Raw genomic sequence first — 19,158 nt, forward strand, 5'->3', positions numbered from 1 at the left:
TCGAACAGAATCTAAACATGATCCACTTATTGGGATTTTTTTTGTCTGTGTTTTTCTTTTTTGGTAATAGCTTTTCTTGATATATAATTCACATGCCATACAATTCACCCATTTAATATGTATAATTCAGTGGTTTTAGTATATTCAGAGTCGTGCAAATATCACAGTTTTTAGAACGTTTTCATCACCCCCCAAAAAAGCCTTCAAACTCATTAGCAGTTGCTCCCCAATCCTCTGAGACCCCAGCAACCACTGATCTCTCTGTCTCTACACATTTGCCCGTTCTGAACATTTCATATCAATAACTATAATACGTGGCCTTTGTGTCTGGGTTCATTCACTTAGCATAATGCTTTCAAGGTTCATCCGTGTTGTAGTGTGTGTTGAGACTTCATTCTTTTTTATGGCTGAATCATCTTCCATTGCATGGACAGGCCACATTTTCTTCATTTATCAGTTGATGGACACTTTGCTTCCACTTTTTGGCCATTATGGATAATGCTGCTATGGACTTTCACATTTAAACTTTTCTGTGGATATATGTTTTCATTTCTCTTAGGTCTATACCTAAAAGTGGAATCACTGGGTTACATGGTAACTCCATATTTAACTCTTTGAGGACTTGCCAGACTGTTTCCAAAGCAGCTGCACCATTTCCCATTCCTGCCAGCAGTTGCTCCACATCCTGGCCAACACTTGTTATGTCCTTTTGCTTATAGCTGTCTTAGTGGATGCCAAGTGGTATCTCATTGTAGTTATGTCTGGCTTTTTTTTGAGATGGAGTCTTGCTCTGTTGCCCAGCCTGCAATGCAGTGGCGCGATCTCGACTCACTGCAGCCTCCGCCTCCTGAGTTCAAGTGATTCTCCTGCCTCAGCCTCTGGAGTAGATGGGATTACAGGTGTGTGCCACCATGCTCAGCTAATTTTTGTGTTTTTAGTAGAGACAGAGTTTCACCATGTTGGCCAGGCTGGTCTCGAACTCTCGACCTCACGTGATCTGCCTGCCTTGGCCTCCCAAAGTGCTGGGATTACAGGCCTGAGCCACCACGCCCTGCAGAGTCAGATTTTTATTCTTGCCTCTACCCTATTTTTTCCCCTCTCCTTACAAGTAACCATTGAAAAGAGATTACTGTTTTTCCTTGCATTGTTATTTTAAAATATAAGCAGGTATATAAATATGTAAGTGTGTACATACAAATATATACATGTGTGCATATACACACATGTACATATACACATGACTACACAAATATGAACACATCTATATTTGTATTTTTCTCTCCTTGGGCAAATGGTAGCATAAAAACATACTTTTCTTCACCTGGCTTTTTTCACTTAAAAGTATATCCCAGCCAGTGGTGGTGGTGCACACCTGTAGTCCCAGCTACTTGGGAGGCTGAGGTGGGAGGATCCTTTGACACCAGCAGTTCAAGAGTAGCCTGGGCAATGTAGTGAGACTGCCTTTCTTTAAAAAAAAGAAAAATAGATATATCCCAGAGACCACCAAAATCTGTATTGGCTGCTATAACAATTTACCACAAGCTTGGTAGCTTAACAAAAATTTATTTCACGGTTCTCAAGGCCAAAAGTGCTAAATCAAGGTGTCACCAGGGTTACACTCTCTTCAGAGGCCCTAGGGGAGGATCCTTCCTGCCTCTTCCGGCTCTTGCTGCTGCTGACAATCCTTGGCTTGTGCAAGAAACATGACTCCAGTCTTGGCCCCATCGTGACATCACCGTTCCCTCTGCGTTTCTCCCTGTCTTCTCTCTATTACAAGAACATCTGCCATTGGATTTAGGGCCTACCCGGTTAATCCAGGATGATCTCATCTCCAGGTCTTTAATTACCTCCGCAAAGACTCTTTGCAAATAAGGTCACGTTCCCAAGTTCCAGGTAGACACATCTTTAGGGCCACCATTCAATCCACTATGATCTGTCCTCTGCACCCCCCCTCCAAATTCACATCCAACCCACAAGCAAAATACATTCATCACCCCATCCCCATATCCCCCAAAGTGGTACGTATAAGTGTTCTTTTCATTTTACCTTTGCACACAACATTAGTGGATGTACCATTGTTTATTCAACCATCTTCTGGTTGTTTCTAGTCATACTATTAAAAATAATTCAACAGGCTGGGCGCGGTGGCTCATGCCTGTAATCCCAGCACTTTGGGAGGCCCAGGCAGGCAGATCATGAGATCAGGAGTTTGAGACCAGCCTGACCTACATGGTAAAACCCCATCTCTACTAAAAATACAAAAATTAACTGGGCATGGTGTCGTGCACCTGCAATCCCAGCTGCTCAGGAGGCTGAGGCAGGAGAATCGCTTGAACCTGGGAGGCGGAGGTGGCAGTGAGCCGAGATCGTGCCATTGCACTCCAGCCTGGGCGACAGAGCGAGACTCCGTCTCAAAAAATGATAATTCAACAATGAAAGTCTCCTGCAGACATCTTTTCACATTTTTGCCAGGGTTTCTTTTTTTATTTTATTGATAGAAACGGTATTGCCATGTTGCCCATGCTGGTCTCCAACTCCTGGTCTCAAGCTATCCGCCTGCCTCAATCTCCCAAAGTGTTGGGATTTCAGGTGTGAGCCACCCTGCCCGGCCTTTGCCGGGGTTTTCGTGAGATACATCCCAAGAAGTGGGATCTCTGGGTCAACGGTAATGCATGTGGCATGTTGCTGGGTGTCGCTGCATTTTTCTCACAGGGACTTTGCCATTTTGTATTCTCACCAGCAATGTATGAGACAGTTCCCTCACAACCTCAGCAATAGAATGGTGTCACATTTGTGAGTCTTTGCCAATTGCAGAGGTGAGAAAACATCTTCAGCACAATCAAAATTTGTGCTTATGAGCAAAGCTGCTTTAATTATAGAGGCTTGTTGGTAAGTTTTAATATCAGGGCTAGCCCTCCTTCCTTTCTTCTTTCTCAGGGCTTTCCTGGATATTCTTGCTTATTTGTTCTTTCAAATGAATTTTATAATTATCTTGTCTAGCTCCAGGGAAAAAAATTATGGAATCTACTGGAATTGCATTAAACTTACAAATTTGGGAGAACTGCAATCTTTATGATGTTGAATCCTCTTATCCAAGAGTGTATTTCCATTTGTCCAAGACTAATTTTGTGCCTTTCAGGAATGCTTTATAGTTTTACTCATATGTATGTTGGATATTTCTTCATGAGTTTTTGTCTATTTTGTTTTCTGTCTTTGTCTGCATAAAGACAAAATAACAATAAGATAAATACACATACATGCAAGGCTATTTACCTTTTTTCAGACTTTGGTGGAAAAACTAGTGTTTCCCCATTAAATAAGATGTTGAGGCTGAGTGCGGTGTCTCATGCCTGTATCCCAGCATTTTGAGACGCTAAGCTGGGAGGACCGCTTGAGCCCAGGAGTTCAAGACCAGCATGGGCAACATAGCGAGACCCCGTTTCTACAAAAAAAAATACAAAAAGTTAGCTGGGCATGGTGGCATCTGTCTGTGGTCCCAGCTACACAGGAGGCTGACGTGGGAGAATTGCTTGAGCCCCAGAGGTCAAGGCTGCAGTGAGCCGTGTTCATGCCATTGCACTCCAGCCTGGGTGACAGAGTGAGACCCTGTCTTGAAGAAAAAAAGTGGCCGGGGCGGTGGCTCACGCCTGTAATCCCAGCACTTTGGGAGGCCAAGGTGGGCAGATCACGAGGTCAGGAGTTCGAGACCAGCCTGGCCAACACAGTGAAACCCCATCTCTACTAAAAATACAAAAATTAGCTGGGCGTGGTGGCATGCGCCTGCAGTCCCAGCTACTTGGGAGGCTGAGGCAGAAGAATCACTTGAACCCAGTAGGTGGAGGTTGCAGTGAGCCAAGATTGCACCATTGTACTCCAGCCTGGGCAACACAGTGAGAATCTGTCTCAAAAAACAAAAACGAAAAACACAGGTTGTGGCTTGTGGTTCTGACCGACTGGCTATACATTGGGGGTTCCCATGACCCCCTCCTCAAGTTCACTGACATGCTAGAGTGGTCCCACAACTCAGGGAAACATGTTTACCCATTTGTTATAAAGGATATTACCAAAGATACAGATGTACAGCCTGATGGAAGCGATGTGGAAGGTATGGAAGGAAAGGCACGGAGCTTCCATGCCCTTCCCTAGGCACCACCCTCCAGGAACCTCTGTGTATTCAGCTATCTGGAAGCCCATGGAAAACCCTGTGCTTTTGTGGGTTTTTTTTGTTTGTTACTGAATTTTTTTTTTTTATTATACTTTAAGTTCTAGGGTACATGTGCACAACGTGCAGGTTTGTTACATATGTATACGTGTGCCGTGTTTGTGTGCTGCACCGGTTAACTCGTCATTTACATTAGGTATCTCTCCTAATGCTATCCCTCCCCTCCCCCCACCCCACGACAGGCCCCGGTGTGTGATGTTCCCCTTCCTGTGTCCATGTGTTCTCATTGTTCAGTTCCCACCTATGAGTGAGAACATGCGGTGTTTGGTTTTTATGGAGGCTCCATTACATAGGCATGATTGATTACATCATTGACTGGTGGTAAACTCAAGCTTCAGCCCCTTCTCCCCTCCCCAGAGGTCAAGGAGGTGGGGCTAAAAGTCCCAAATCTGTTATCTTGCCTTGGTCTTTCTGGTGACTGGTGACCAGCCCCTATCCTGAGGCTACCTAGGGCCCCCAGCTACCATCATCTCATTCGCATACAAAAGACACTCATTACTCTGGATGTCTCAAAACAAACAACCTTTTAGCCTGGGAATGGTGGCTCACACCTGTAATCCCAGCAGTTTGGAAGGCCAAGGCAGGTGGATCACCTTAGGTCAGGAGTTTGAGACCAGCCTGACCAACATGGTCAAACCCTGTCTCTATTAAAATACAAAAATGTAGGCGGGCGTGGTGGCGGGCGCCTGTAATCCCAGCTGCCTGGGAGGCTGAGGCAGGAGAATCACTTGAACCCTGGAGGTGGAGGTTGCAGTGAGCTGAAATCACGCCACTGCACTCCAGCTCAGGCAACAGAGTGAAACTCTGTCTCAAAAACAAACAAACAAACAAAAGTCAAAAATAACTTTTAGCAATGCTACTGTGGCCAAATTTTACTTGTTGGAGTTGCTGTAGCAGAAAGAAGGCCTTTCCCGCCTGGCTACCTATGGGCACTCCCTGTCTTCTCTCTGGTCCACTCTTCTACGGTCTCCAACTTGAGCTAACTCCCACTTGTCCCTGGATAGCTTAACCATGACTTCCTCAAGGAGGCCGGAAGTGGTCTCCATCCCTGAAGAAATTTGGCCCCTCTGCTTTATGTACGTGTATGGGTTCGCTAGGGCTGCCGTAACCAAGTCCCACAGACTGGGTGGCTTCAACAACAGACATTGATTTTCTCACTGTCTGGAGGCTGGAAGTTCAAGATGAAGGCACTGGCAGGCTGGTTTCCCGAGGCCTCTCCCCTCAGCTTGCCGCCTCCTCGCGTGGTCATCAGTCTGCATGCATGACCTTGGGGTCTCCTTTTTTTTTCATAGGGACACCAGTCGGATGGGACTAGGGCCCCACCCTAGCGGCCTGATGTTAAAACATGACCACTTCTTTAAAGAACTTACCTCCAAATATAGTCACATTCTGAGGTACTGGGGAGTTGAGACTTCAACAGATGAATTTGGGGGTACATAATTCAGCCCCTAGCAGTATTTTTCCACATCACTCAACACTTCTCTCATTAGGGATTCCCCACTCTTAATTGGGAAGACCTGTTTCATGACTGTCTTCCCCATGGACCGTAAGAGGGACTCAGCAGAGGGACACAGTCCCTCCAGAGCGTGGCTGACCCTCGGGTCTTCCATTCCACCTGGTGCAGACGGAAGGCTCCGTAAATAGGATCGGATGAATCAACGAGCCAAGGCTCTGTTCGTTTCCAATGGCTACTGTACTTAGTGGCTTAAAACAACACGTATTCATCCTTTTCCTTTTCTGGAGGGTAGAAGTCTAAACTGGGTGTGAATGGGCTAAAATCAAGCACCAGCAGGGCTGTGTTCCTTCCACAGGCTAGTGGAGAGATTGTGTTTCCCGGCCTCTTCCAGCTTCTAGAGGCCACTTGCATTTGTTCGCTTATGGCCCTATCCTCCATCTTCAAGGCCAGCAGTGTAGCAGCTTCAAATCTCCCTCTCTGATCTCTGCTTCCATTGCCAATCTTCTCTGACTCTGACCCTCCTGCCTCCCTTTTATAAGGACCCTTGTGACGACACTGGGCCCACCGGGGCCACCCAGGATCATCTCCCCACGATCTTAGAATCCCTAATCTAATCACATCTGCAAAATCTCTTTTGTCACGTAAGGCAACATCTTCACAGGTCCTGGGAATAAGGGGGTGAACATCTTTGGGGAGGTCATGCTCCAGCCCACCCTAGAAGCACTGAGCTTTGAAGGGCCGGTTCCTGTATTCAGTATGTATGTACTCTGGCATGCATCTCAACTTTTGCTTTGGAACATGTGCTCAGACGCTCCCCTCTTAGAAGATTTCCAAGCTCCTGGTGAAGTCCAAAGGCAGAGGCTGCACATTCAGTGGCATTTGGAAGCATCTTGTCTGAGACCTGTGGCTAGAGGCACACGGCCTTCTGGAATCTGTGCCTTTCCATCATTCCCACTAACAGACGCTCTGGCCAGATTGCTGTTTCTACCTGCAATTACAGGCAGAATCCCATGAGTAATAAACACAAATTGTTTTATTGCAATGGAATTCGTCTAAAAGAAATACTTTACTGTATCGTCCAATAGAATTATCTGCGATGATGGAATTGTTTTATATCTGCACTAAAATACCGTAGTGACAAGCCACATGTAGCTCTTGGGCATCTGACATGTGGCTAGTGTGACTGAGGGACTGAATTTGAACTTTTAAGTTAAATTCATTTTCATGTAAACAGCAACCGTGGCTAGTGGCTACCATAGTAGAGCAGTGCAATTCTAGAAAAATCCCATTTCCAACCCAAGGCACCTGGACAAGGAGCAGCTTTTCTCAGAGGCCAGGTCCTGGATGAGAAAAGCTGTTCACTGTCCAGGCGCAATAAGATAACTGACTTCTGTCTGTGCGTGGTGGAGATGCCGTCCAATGATGACTGTCGTGCATCAGTTTCCAGCTCCCCATTCAGTAGTTCGAAGCAAGCCATGGCAGGAGGATTTACACCATGAGAATCAGCACAAGCTACAAATCAAGGCTCCCTCCCCATGCCCCGCGCTTGGAGAGCTGGGTTATTTAACGTTGACTGACATGCCACTGTGCATATGCCTACTGGAGGAGACAGGCCTACTGAATTGCCTTGGCAACATCTGAGTCTCCTGGCACTCACAGAGAAAAAGGAGACAGTGGCAGCTCCACAGTTCTTATCGTCAGAGAGGAAAAGCACCATATGGTTTTTTAAGGGATGGCAACACTTCTCTTAGCCCTTAGAGCTACACGGGCTCTTTTCTCAGGCTTCCTAGCACAGACAATGTCCTTGACAACAACTCCACTCCACTGCAAAAGCAGAGGGATTTCAAAGCTGTTGTTTGTCACGTCAGTCAAGGCCGTCACTTTGGATAGATGTCAGGGCAATGGGGTCTGAGTTTGCAGCTTTTGGATGTCTGCTGAGATCTGTGAACACAGCCCAGAATGCCTAGAAAAGGCTGGATTGCATATTCTTATATTCCATGTCACTTACTTATTCCCCAAATCTTTTAGGATGCTGGCCATGTGCATAGCCCCCAGCTAGGTATGGAAGTGACTCATTAATTCATTCATTGGAGACGGTGTATTCAGGTGTAAAGGAGTTCAGGATACAAAGATAGATGAAATAGGGTCTTCACCTCCAGGTTTTATAAGATCCCCCATTTATAGAATAATTTACCAGATACTCAGGGCTGGAATTTGGAGGAGGTGAGGGAGGCACTTACCTTGGGTGCAAAATGTAAGAGGGCACCACAAAGAATCAGTAATCAAGATAATATACTGGCCAGGCGCAGTGACTCACCCCTGTAATCCCACCACTTTGGGAGGCCGAGGTGGGTGAATCACCTGAGGTCAGGAGTTTGAGACCAGCCTGGCCAACATGGCAAAACCCCGTCTCTACTAAAAATACAAAAATTAGCCAGGTGTGGTGGTAGGCACCTGTAATCCCAGCTACTCAGAAGGCTGAGGCAGGAGAATTGTTTGAACCTGGGAGATGGAGGTTGCAGTGAGGCAAGATCATGCCACTGCACTCCAGCCTGGGCGACAAGAGCAAAACTCCATCTCAAAAAAAAAAAAAAAAAATATATATATATATATATATATATATACACACACACACATATATACGTACATATATATGTATATGTATAATTTATAAAATCAAAATTAGTGCAGAAAATTACAATGTACAAGATATGAACATTTTAAATAAAGACAGGCTGTTGTGGTTTGTTTCACTCCCCTTCAGTGTTGGACAAGGGAGCATAGTCAATTCCAATCAGCGAGGGGTTACTTGGCCAGGAGGTATCTGAAGGGGAGGTTTATGTGGGTGCAAATAAATTGGGCCACGGGGAGCATTATACATAGTTTCTGTGTGTGTGTGTTTCGGTTTTAGGGTCTTTATTGACTTTTTTCACTTGGTTCAAAATACAAGAGGGTGTCTTGATCACTGTATTTAGGGGCGCACATCTTTTCTTGTGTCTCAAGTTCTAATAATAAGGCACTGCTTGTGCCTTATTGTGAGAGATCTTTAGATTGTGCTATATTGTGAGAGATCTTTCCAGATCTCTCACTTAAGTCTCACTCAGCTACAAGTGGTGGATACTATTACTCTTCCTCCTTCTCCTTGTTTTACAGAAGGGAAAAGTGGGGCTTGCAGAAGCTTGGCAAAATAGCACAGGCAGTAATACTGCAATACAGCCATGTAATACTTCAAGATGGTGTATGATTAAAGCTGTTGGCTGAGAACATTTGGGAAAATTTTAGTTCTGGTGTAACAAACACTGTATCCCAGAGACAGTGCTATATGCTGGGCTTTCAAAGAACAGGTAAGTGCAGCTCCCCTCTGTCCTTCCAGGAGCTCAGGAGCTCAGGGGTTAATGCGAGTAAATAATTCGGGTCTAAGCTGGTGAGTGCTGTCCAGAGGGTCCCAGGAAGCTGTGGCTCCAGGAAGGGTGGAGGGGATGGTCAGAGGCGCCTGGGGAAGAAGCTGGGGTCCCGGCCAGAGAAGACCTAGCCTGACCCCAGGGTGCTCCAGCCTCCATCAGAACAGGAGGCTGATGTCAGGGCTGTCTCTGAGCCTGTCTGCAAAATGGGTGCACAGCAGTAGATCTGCCCTACTCCTGTTAACCAGCTGCTGCGAGAATCAGATGACATGCTGCAGAGGGAGGCACTCTCTACAGGGTGCATGTGCTGAGGCGGGCGGATCAGTTGAGATCAGGAGTTTGAGACCATCCTGGGCAGCACAGTGAAACCCCATCTCTACTAAAAATACAAAAATTAGCCAGGTGTGGTGGTGGGCGCCTGTAATCCCACCTACTCAGGAGACTGAGGCACAAGAAACGCTTGAACCCGAGAGGCAGAGGTTGTAGTGAGTTGAGATTGCGCCACTGTAGCCTGGGCGACAGAGCAAGACTGTCTCAAAAAAAAAAAATATATATATATATAATATATAATATATATAATATATGTATTATATATAATATATAATATATAATATATGTATAATATATAATATATATATTATATATGTATAATATATAATATATATATTATATATGTATAATATATAATATATAATATATATATTATATATGTATAATATATAATATATAATATATATATTATATATGTATAATATATAATATATATGTATAATATATAATATAATATATATGTATAATATATAATATATATAATATATGTATAATATATAATATATATGTATAATATATAATATAATATATAGTATAATATATAATATATATATTATATATGTATAATATATAATATATATAATATATGTATAATATATAATATATATATAATATATATGTATAATATATAATATATATAATATATATGTATAATATATTATATATATAATATATGTATAATATATATATAATATATATGTATAATATATAATATATATACAAACACACACATATATATATGGGGGCTTGGACACAAAGAGGCAATAGGGTCCTCACCTCTAGGTTTTGTAAAACCCACCATTTATAGAATAATTGAATAGTGAGTTTTAACAATTTAGTGGTGGGAAAATGTCTGTTTTAAAAATATACAGTGCATCCAAATCTATGAAAATTTCCCATCCACCTCTGTGCCCAGCCACACAGTTTTCCTCCCTAGAGATAACACCCTTAGCAGTTCCTGATGTCTCTTTTCAGAGGTAGTTTGTGGTGCACACAGAGGTGGGCAATGACACGTCCCACATGCCGGGAGTACTACCTTTAAGGGATTTATAATGAAGAGAGCTTCCAGCACATCATACAATGGGGAACTCTTGAAAATGGCTGGGAAATGGAACATCTTGGGCATCAAATTATACTCCATCAGTAATTCAAAACCAGGGTTTCTCGACTTCAGCACTATTGTATTGATATTTTGGGCTGAAATGTTCATTGTCCTGGGAGGTAGGAGTGGGGAGGGAGCTGTCCTGTGCACTGTAGGATGTTCAGCAGCAGCCCTGGCCTCTACCCACTCAATGCCAGGAGCACACGGCTCCTCTCACTTCAGTTGTGGCTGCCAAAAATGTCCCCTGGGGGAAAGGGAGCAACACCACCCCATTAAGAACCACTGTTCTAAACCTTGTATGACATCTGTAGAAAACTGGCAGATAAGAGAAAAAATGTAGAAGATTCAAAGGGATAGGAAAGAGAAATCTGTGAAGACAATGGAAAGAGCCTGTAGTCCCAGTTACTTGGGAGGCTGAGGCAGGAGGATTGCTCGAGCCCAGGAATTTGAGGTTGCAGTGAGCCATGATCGTGCCACTGCACTCCAGCCTGGGAGACAGAGCGAGACCCTGTCTCGAATGAACAAAAAACTCAAAGGTTATTATTCCGTAACTATTGAAAGAATCTTTTCATGAAGGATGGTAATAACCAGCTTTCTATCTCCACACAGAGCAAAATAAAAAGAAGTAGGTTTAAATGGAAGAGAAATTAAAACTGGACATACAGATGATTAAATATTAACAACGGCCCCTGAATGGCACTTTCTTTCCTAAAGATCTTCATGAGCAGAATAATCTAGGATGGCTAGGAATTGTTCCCTTGGGGCTTTGTGGTTAAGAATTCAGGATCTTCAAGTAATGAAATCTGCATTAAAAAATTAGCCAAAACTGTTTATTCCATAATCATGTCTATATGGTCCTTTTAAGAAAACAATTTTTTTCTTGCTATAAAAGCAATACATATTCACTGTGGAAAAATTAGACAATATCTCTAAGCTTAAAAGAAGAAACATTTAAAACACCCTTAATCCCACTAACCAGTGAGATACCATGTTTGATACTTTAGTGAATTCATTTCCTAATAGTTTTCTGTGTTCGTAAAGGTATATGTGTAGATATAAATATATTACACCTACATAGAAACGACGGATCACTCAGCACATAATGCTTTGAAGCTTCCATTTTTTTTCCATTTAATCCACTGCAAATGCCTTTTTACATCCGTGTGTACCACCATATTAGTTTTAATTCTTCCACGCACAGATGTCTTATAATTTAAAACATCCCCTGTTTTTGGAGATTTAACTTGTTTCCAGTGCTTTGAGATCATAAATAATATTGCAGCAAACTTTCCCTAGTCAGGGGTTTGCACACCGTTCTTCCCCCCACCCCCACTCCCCACACCCCAGGACAAATTCTTGGACATCAAGTTGCTGGAGCACATGATACCAACAGCTGTAGGGCCCGGAGTAATTGGCGAAACTGTGTATTTGTAAGGCATTTGGTAGGAAAAATGCTAAACAGACCACCAGAAAGATTGCTCAACTTACATTCCCATGGGTGGTATTGGTTTTTGCTTTTTTTGGTTTTGTTTTTTAATCTTGGCTAAAATGACAATTTGAAAGGCGAGGGTGGAGGGTGTTCAGACAGCTCTCTCATTCTGTTGAGAATTGCTTGGCCCAGTTACGGGCCTTGTCTGAATTGCCGGTTTGCTGCAATGTTTTTTACAATTGAGCAATCACCTAGAAAAAAGAGAAGGTGAAACTAAGCTACTGCAAAGAAACTGCTCCAGGATGAAGAAGGTTGCCTGTATTTCGTCATTTCAGCCAATCACCTAGAAAAAAGAGAAGGTGAAACTAACCTACTGCGAAGAAACTGCTCCAGGATGAAGAAGGTTGCCTGTATTTCGTCATTTCAGCCAAGCTGGAACACGGAGCAAGGCTGTCTGCACCGTTGCTACCATCCTCTTCAGGCTGCAGGGCATTTTATATACCCACCACCTCCCATTGATGCTGGAAAATCCGGTCACAGAATTCCGTGCAGCCCAGCCCCTGAGGGTGGGGCGTCCTGTCTCCGGGACGCCGGGTTTTCTCTGGACACGAATGCTCCGGGGGTAGGAGGCGAATGACACTGGCACGGCGGGGCTCCGGAGCCAAGAGGTGACCAGGCTGGCTGGGCAGGGCTGAGTGGCTGGGCCGAGCACGTGATGCTCCCAGCCGGCCTTCGGGGCCCTCTGGGCTGAAATCGACATTTGCCTCTGGCAGGAAAATGAGCTTATCAGTTTCTGCCTCCATTAGACCCTCAACCCAAAGGACCAGGAGATTTCGGTAGCGTTTTAACTTTGTATCTCAGAATCTGAAAGCGGAAGGTAAGCTGCTTATCACTCAGAAAAACAAATTTGAGAGGAGTGACCTAGTAAACTACACTGCGACTTTGTTGATTTTTAAAATCTGGTGTTGAAAATAATTGATCGCTCTGAGAGTCAAGGGCTGTATTTATCCCCAAATTAGAGATTAACCTTCTGAACAGAAATGTGGTTAATTTGGAGGGAATCATGGTGTAAGGGCCAGGGTTAAATATAGAAGGACACGAAAGCTGATGGAATAAACTGCAAGTAAACTTAACTCTAACCTGCTTGTAAAACAATCTATTTCATGTCTCTTTCAGGGCTGTGAGCAAAGGGAATGTTAAAATTGTGATTTTTAACTCAAGTGAAAGTAAATGAATCTATTTGCAATTGGAATACAAATAAAAGCAGTCTTTGCCTTTGTACTTTTACATTTCAAAAACACTTGTGTATTTTGGCAAAAGAAAAGTTTATATGTGCACTGCTTAAGTTTGAAATACGCTATTTCAAATTTACAAAATTATCACAGTTGTAATTTTCTAAAGTCTTTCTAGGCAAGGCTGTTTCAGTTGTGAATGAGAAATGTTGACATTGTACGTATTTTCTGTGACAGTAAAATGACTCACTTCTTCAGAATGTGATAAAAATTAGAAAATGTGAAATAATGAGTTATTGTGAATTAACTCACGTCTCAGAGATTAAATGCCTTGCCAGAAGATGTAAGAAAACAGAGACACAAATACAACCATGCTCACGTAACAGTGCTTTATTTTAAATCATCACATATTTAAGTAAGTAGTAGAAATACGTGGTGTCACCATTTTTTCCTTTGGCAAATACAAATTAATATTGGAATGCAGCTATTCAGAGTAATTAAAGCATTATTCATCCGTGCAATTAGTATAATGTTCCATAATGAATTGCTTTGAACTAAAGTGTTTGGTATAATAGTCGATATACGGCTTGAAACATAGAAACTCTAGGCAAAGTATGTCCATGCTATATTTTGTGTCATTTTGATTTGCACAAAATGTTTATTTCTCCACTGCATTTGATAAATACTAGTTTTAAAATAAAACATGAAATTGTATTTCCTTTCACTGTAATCCCCTTATTGCTAATTCTTTTGAAATCCTATTACACTCTTGGAGCCTGTAATAATTTGGATTTCTCCTCCTGTGTGTTGTTTTTCATAATTCTTCGCGAAAGGCCAGGCAAGCTGCACACATCAAGCGAAACGCCTGAGGGGCGGCCAGCGCGAGGATTTCTGGCCGTCGCCCCTCATCTCCCGGGACTTCCAGGGTCTTCCCCCCCACCCCGCGCACACCTCCCTGCCTCGCCCCGAAGGCGTCACGTGGCAGCGTGGGGCCCGCCTCCTGGTGATGTCACGGCGCTCGCAGCCGTCGCGCTGAAGAAAGGATGCTCGAGGATGCTGTCCAGGTGGGCGGCCGCGGGCACGATGCGGCACTGCAGGTAAGGGGTGCGCGGCGCCTGGATGCCCTCCTCAGCGCCCCCGGCAGCGCGGACGCTGCAGGTGGAGCCCGGCCCGCGGGCCTGCAGCCCGGCTGCGCCCCCAGAAACCCAAAGTGGGGCCTCTGGCTGCTGCGGCGCCTGCTGCCCACAGCTGCCTGCTGCAGCTGCATGCACCCGGCCGGGGATGGCCCGTGGCAAGCCCACGCGTGACTTGGGTCTTGGCGTGCCCGCCCCGAGAAAGCGGGCAGGGGCCAGACAGAAAGACGGGGGAGGGAAAAAAACCGCTCTGGCGGGGGAACAAAATCTGAAGTGACCACACTGCGTGCATTCTAAGTAGACAGAGGGGCTTTTAAGAGGTAACTATCAAGTGTTTTCCTACTGTCATTCTGCTTCTTAAATAATGACATGTTTACTAATTACAGGCCTTTGTCCTCAGTAATTAGCCTCATTTCTTTCAAAGCAAAAGCGGGCTGGGGAGTGGAAACTTCTTGGTTAGCAATTTAAGAGCCAGATGTGCAATCTAAATTGCTTTGCATTATTTTGCAAGGTTCCAGCATTTACAGGGCATACGTCAGAAATGTATTTTTTTTTTCCTTCCAGGTGTTTTAAGTAGATTAAAAAAGAACGGTATCCAATACAATAAAAATAAATTGCAGCTTCCAAAGATAACATGTGAGTGTAAGAGACAGCTACATCTCTAAGAACCAAATGATCTTTAGCAGAGAGTGGGGGTGGAGATAACACCAAAACCTAAGAATTCCCAGAGTTCTTTTTAATTCTCTCGCTGATAATTCGCTTGCTGAATGGAGGGGCTTGATGACTCAGCGCCAGATGGAGGGGGGTCAGGTGACTTCAGTTCTAGCATGACAGTGGGTGGGGGATTTTAATGGACTCTTTCTAGAGCGTTTACATGCCTTTCTCGGGGTCAGGAAGAAACTATAGCCAGGATGTATGGGGGCACCCTTAGGGGGAGAATGTGGCATTTTTTTCCCCTCGAAAACCTGACCCTTCTTGAAGCTTTGTTGCCACTAAACTGTATTGGAACTCACATCATGAATAATTTGACCAACCAGCAACGTTGGGGGGCCTGTAAAGCAATGCTATTTCCATCAATAATTGAAGGAGGCATTTCTTTCAGAATTTGGGACACCCAGATGTGTTGCTGCAGTAATTTAGTAACTTGTTTATTGCAGTTTTCTTCCTTTGGTTCAGTTTGGTTACACAAATTAAGATCCCCGGGTCCCCGCCCTCCCTTCTCCCCCAGCCCAACCCTAGATAGAGCAAAGCAGATGACAGAGGTGGATCTAATAGAGACCTAGATTCCACTTTTGGCTTTGTGACTGTGCAGCCTTGGACATGTCATTTTGTGTCTTTGGGCCTCGGCTATCTCGTCCTCAAAGTAACAAAGGGATTTAGGTCGGGGTGTCTCAACCTTGGCACTACTGGCATTTGGGGCCAGATAACTCCTTGTGGTGAGGCTGTCCTGTGCATTGTAGGATGTTCAGCAGAATCTCTGACCTCCACCTACTAGATGCTAGTAGCACTTCCCCCTCCCAGCCCCCAGTTGTGACAATCAAAAATGTTGCCAGACATTGCCAAATGTCCCCTGAGGGCTCCCTTGCCCCCTGTTGAGAACCACTGATTGAGATGATCTCGAAATATTCTTCTTCGGGCTCCAAGAATTCATTTTCTTATGATTGGTTTGATGCCAAGCCCTTGATCAGAAATCTGATTCCCTTTCTTAATATCACATATATTGGAAAACACAATGTGAAGGCGTTTTTATGCTGTGAATTTCCAGAAATAGCTTCTGTGAAAAGGGGAGGAGCTGTTTGTATGCCATTTGTAGCTGGGAGGCTAGCTTGGCAGAAAGGAGAGTGTTAGGGAAAGAGGAAAAAAAACAGCACTAGATGAACGTGTGTTGAAACCTGCCGGGGCTTCGTGCTCAGCAGCCCTGGAGCACGTCCCTGGACATACTCGAACCCTGGGTTAGACCTAACAGCTGAGAGTCCATTTCCTTGTCTGCAAAAATGAGAATAACAGTGTCCACTCGGAGGTGTTGTGAGGATGAAACGACACGACATCTGGTGCTGGTGGGGGACGTGGTGAAGACGAGAGGGTGGTAATGTCTGTGCAGCTAGGAGGAGGCAAACACAAACTGCCCGCACCACCAGCGACTCGGACACTCGCTTAGGGCAGACATGGTCGCATGCTTTAAGCCTCAGTCCAGGACTAAAGATCTGGCTTTGACACCTAGGAGGGTGACCGTGGCTGCATCACTTCTCCCCGCAGAGCTGCTGTCGGATCTGTAAAGTGGGGCCAACTGTACTTGCTGACTCTGCTTCCTTGGCTGTTGGGGAGGGACGGATGGAAGTGAGAGGGTCTGCAGGCTGGGAAACTCCCGAGAGACAGGAAGCGGGGGTGGCAGCAGCGTAGCAAGGGGGGGGACATGTTTACTATGTGTGTGTATGTGGTGGTGGTGGGGTGCTTAGAATGGCCAGAAAACATTTCCTTGTGCCCCAGGCTTTGGACTTTGATGTGTCCCTCCCCTGGGTTCCCTTTCCCTTGCCATCAGCTCTCTCTCTCTCTGTCTCATCTTTCCTGGCACCATGAAAATGGTCTCCTGGGGGAGATAGGAAAGCCCTGGTGGGGGAGGTTGGCCTTCAGTGAGGAAGACCCACTGTGCAGAGGGCTGGGGTGAGAGCAGCTGGCTCCATCCACTCCCCACGCCACTGTCCTCACAGGCTTCAGTCCACGGCCATCCCAGGGCAGGCCTGTCACGCTCCTGTGTGTCTCCGGTGGGCTTGGTGCTCTGTATGAGCCATCTGGCCTTGTCTCTTCAACAAGGTAATATCATGAAAGAAATTTTTAAAAAGGGAGGTGGGGTATTCTCCATCAAACGAGACTTAAGAGACGGAATAGCCAAATATCACTTGGGGCCCTCGATTGGATTTGGCCCGAACAAACGTGTAACAGGCATTTGGGGGATGCCTGGAGATGCTTTGATGTGACTGGCTATTAGGTGACACTAGGAGACTGCTGCTGCTTTGATTAGATGTGACAGTCTGTGATGTGGTCGGCAGCCCCTCGGACAGACGCAGTGATCCCCACCCCTGGCAGCTGCAACTTGGCATCACCCTCTCCCCTGGTGTTTGGTCTGGACCAAGTAATGAACTTCCATTGAATACGTCTAGCAAGGGGTGGAGGAGTGGCACTTCCACCATGAGGGTGTAAAGGGGTTTCTGCCTGGGGTGTGTTTTCTCTCTTGGGTTGCTTACACTGAAGCTGCCATGTCGTGATCAGCCCTACAAAAGGGTCCACCTGCCGTGGTGAGGACCCGAGGTCCATTCCAACAGCCTGAGAAGAACTGAGACCCGCTGACGGTGTGAGGGTGTGAGCGGGCTTGGAGGCAGACCCTTCAGGCCCAGTTGAGTCTTTTTTTTTTTTTTTTTTTTTTGAGACAGAGTCTTGGTCTGTCACCCAGGCTGCAGTGCAGTGGTGGCGATCTCAGCTCACTGCAACCTCCGCCTCCTGGGTTCAAGCGATTGTCGTGCCTCAGCCTCCCCAGTAGCTAGGAATACAGGGACATGCCACCACGGCTGGCTAATTTTTGTATTTTTAATAGAGATGGGATTTTGCCATGTTGGACAGGCTGGTCTTGAACTCCTGACCTCAGGTGATCCGCCCACCTTGGCCTCCCAAAGTGCTGGGATTACAGGCATGAGCCACCGCGCCCGGCCCCAGTTGAGTCTCGAGATGCTTGCAGCCCTGTGAGACACCTTGAGCTGAGGCACCAGCTAAGCCATTCCAGGGTTCCTGACATAGAAACAGTGACGTGAGACATGTTTGTGTCCTGCTGCTATGCTTTGGGGTAATTTGTTAGGCAGCAATAGATAGCTAATACATGTGTTTATGTAGAAAAGTCTTATTGTTTAGAGATGCATACTAAGGTGTTTAGAGATAAAGTGTCATGGTAGCAATCATTTACTTTTTTTCTTTTTTTGATGTTTTTTTGAGATCTCTTTAATGTATGACTTAATAGGAGACAGATGAATTCTCATACTTGGTTCTACATTCAATCTGTTTCAATATCGCATGTCATGTAGCCTCTGGAAAATTCCATTGTATGCTCATGAGAGAATGAACTTAGAAAAAGGCAAATAACAATGTCAGAATATTGTGAAATGTTTTTGACATCATGGACTCCCTTAAAGGGTCTTGGGGAGCCCAAGGAGTCCCCAGATGACACTTTGAAAATCAGGCTTCAAGATCAATAATTTACTTTTAAATGGTTCAGTTAAATGAAGAGAGAGAAAGAGATAAAGCAGATAGAGCCAAATGTGAACAACTGTTCAGTCTGATTGGTGTTATTCACTGGATTCTTCTGGATGATGTTCTGTGTAATTGAAAATGTTCATAATAAAAAATTAAGAAAAAAGAAAAGAAATGTAAACCCTTAGACACACTGGGGATTCTGACTGAATAGGTCTGGGGGTGAAGCCCAGGGCTCAACCTGTGCTCCAGGTGCCCCTATCACATGGGCCAGAGCCCCCAGCCACTTTGCCCCAGAGGTCCTCGCCTTACCTGCCTCCTCTCCACCTGTCAGCCTTGCAGTAGCAGACCAAAGGGGTTCAGTGTGATGACGCATCTCTTCTACCAACCTGGGGGAAGAGGTGTGTGGGGACAGTCCCCCCTCCTATCCCTTCCCCCATACACACTTTCCCTTGGTAACAAGACCTTTGTTTAACCACATTTTCAGTGGGTGGCTTTTTTATGTGCAAGAATTTTTTTTTTTTGGTGATAAGTATTTTTTTAAATGACTTTCATTTGTTTTCTTTTTTTTTTTTTTTTTGAGATGGAATCTCTCTTCGTTGCCCAGGCCGGAGTGC

General features: G+C 44.9%; 1 protein-coding gene and 1 long non-coding RNA gene across 2 annotated transcripts in view; one reads left to right on the forward strand and one right to left on the reverse strand.

The window, feature by feature from the left end:
• Positions 1-1,549: 1,549 nt before the first annotated feature.
• Positions 1,550-12,549, reverse strand: LOC134739048 (uncharacterized). The gene is made up of 3 exons (XR_010125468.1): positions 12,311-12,549; positions 5,593-6,666; positions 1,550-3,217 (listed from the first exon to the last, which is right to left on the reverse strand). It is a non-coding gene; the product is annotated as an uncharacterized LOC134739048 (long non-coding RNA).
• Positions 12,318-19,158, forward strand: part of CLCN4 (chloride voltage-gated channel 4) — an 80,919-nt gene continuing 74,078 nt past the window's right edge. Inside the window, exons 1-2 of the mRNA XM_054472156.2 lie at positions 12,318-12,817; positions 14,006-14,269. The gene's annotated coding sequence lies outside the window, so the exon portion shown is untranslated. The remainder of the gene's footprint in view (positions 12,818-14,005; positions 14,270-19,158) is intronic.

The sequence above is a fragment of the Pongo pygmaeus genome, chromosome X (genome assembly GCF_028885625.2).
Source record: "Pongo pygmaeus isolate AG05252 chromosome X, NHGRI_mPonPyg2-v2.0_pri, whole genome shotgun sequence".
NCBI classification, from domain to species: Eukaryota; Metazoa; Chordata; class Mammalia; order Primates; family Hominidae; genus Pongo; species Pongo pygmaeus.